The sequence below is a fragment of the Austrofundulus limnaeus genome, unplaced genomic scaffold, assembly GCF_001266775.1.
Source record: "Austrofundulus limnaeus strain Quisiro unplaced genomic scaffold, Austrofundulus_limnaeus-1.0 Scaffold111, whole genome shotgun sequence".
Lineage (NCBI taxonomy): Eukaryota > Metazoa > Chordata > Actinopteri > Cyprinodontiformes > Rivulidae > Austrofundulus > Austrofundulus limnaeus.
The window spans coordinates 452,873-454,275 of NW_013952513.1; the positions used below are offsets into that span (position 1 = coordinate 452,873).

At 35.0% G+C, this 1,403-nt stretch overlaps 1 protein-coding gene across 2 annotated transcripts in view; it reads right to left on the reverse strand.

Annotated features, from left to right (window-relative positions):
• The window catches only part of tle2b (TLE family member 2, transcriptional corepressor b), a gene marked incomplete at its 3' end in the record, with an annotated part of 117,703 nt that overhangs the window by 111,579 nt on the left and 4,721 nt on the right, over positions 1-1,403 (reverse strand).

Consider the following 1,403-nt stretch of genomic DNA (forward strand, 5'->3'; position numbering starts at 1 on the left):
ATTTTTTTCCTGCAAATTTTCTTTATTCTGCATAGAACAGTAAGGACATTAAAAAAATAAATGCATATAAAGAAAATAAACCAGGTGGGACTGAAGTTGTGGGTTAGAGGTAAAACAACCTGCAGTGCAGCAGGCTGAAAATACAGTGTTTGCACCTGTTGTGTTACTTTCCTAATATTTTTATGCTTTATCACTAAAATTTGGTTTTAAAAACAAAGTATTCAATCAGGCATATATAGTATATAATATAGGCTAAGTAATACTTACAAATTCCTTTTGCTCCTTATCTTGATAAAATCTGTGACACATTGATGACTCTCCTCACGGACCACATTTTATATCCCTGCTGCTGCAAAGTAAAAATAAAAAAACTAGCTGCTGACTCCCATTTTACTCACTGTCGTGTCTTTACTCATGTGGATGGCTGACATAAAGCTTTAAGCAGTGTGGGTACATGTATTTGTCTCTTAGGATACTGTCATATTTATAAATGTGAGGCTGTGCTGCTGTATGCRTGACTGGTTTAAAAAAAAGACTGTCCCTACTTTCTACTCATGCTCATTGGCATTGAGTGAAGACTTTTATTCTGATATTTACGTACCTGAAACTTTTTTTTACATATTCAATCCCTATAAATGAGTTTATGCCTTCAGTATTGCTTCATTTGTAGAGAGATGACGTTCACAATTATATGAATCTTTGGAACAGCTCCTTTCAACAAACATTAACAAACATATATTATGTTTTCCTCTTTGGCCCCAAAAACAATCACTCCTCCTTCCTTTTTTTAATGGTAAGCAGGCACAACGGTGGAGTATAGCAGCTAACAGGGAGGGGGGTTCCGCCCAGGTGACACGATGATGTCCTTGATGATGTAAATCAAACAGCTCTTTTTAACGGCTCTAAGCCATTGGCTCATCAAGATCCAGATTCCTTCAAAGAGCTGTTCATTCCATCTCCTTTTATTTGAGAATAATACTGTTTCTTTTGTGCTTTGAAGTTAAATGCTACGAGTAAAAAAAAAWTTTWAAAAATCAATTGGATCACCAATTCCAGCTCAAAAAGTCAGATTCCTGACTGGCCCTAGAAACAAAAACCAATAWGGCACTCACACATAAAAAGCTGTGATGGTTTGGTTTCTTCCGTTCTGTATTTCAGTTCTAACAGTACTGTCCAACATGTTGCTGCAGTGCAGTAAACACAAAATGCAAAGAAATTCAATGTTATCAACTTGCTTTGCTCATGGTAGTTAAAGAGTAACTTATCCCAAAATTAACCTTTTTTAGCTGATAAACTGTCTAGAATGTGTCTAAAATGTTATATAGTACTGTTTCTGTGCWAATTTTGATGTTTTTGTGCGTATTTGTTCAAATCTGTAATATTTGGTCTAAAAACATGTTTTT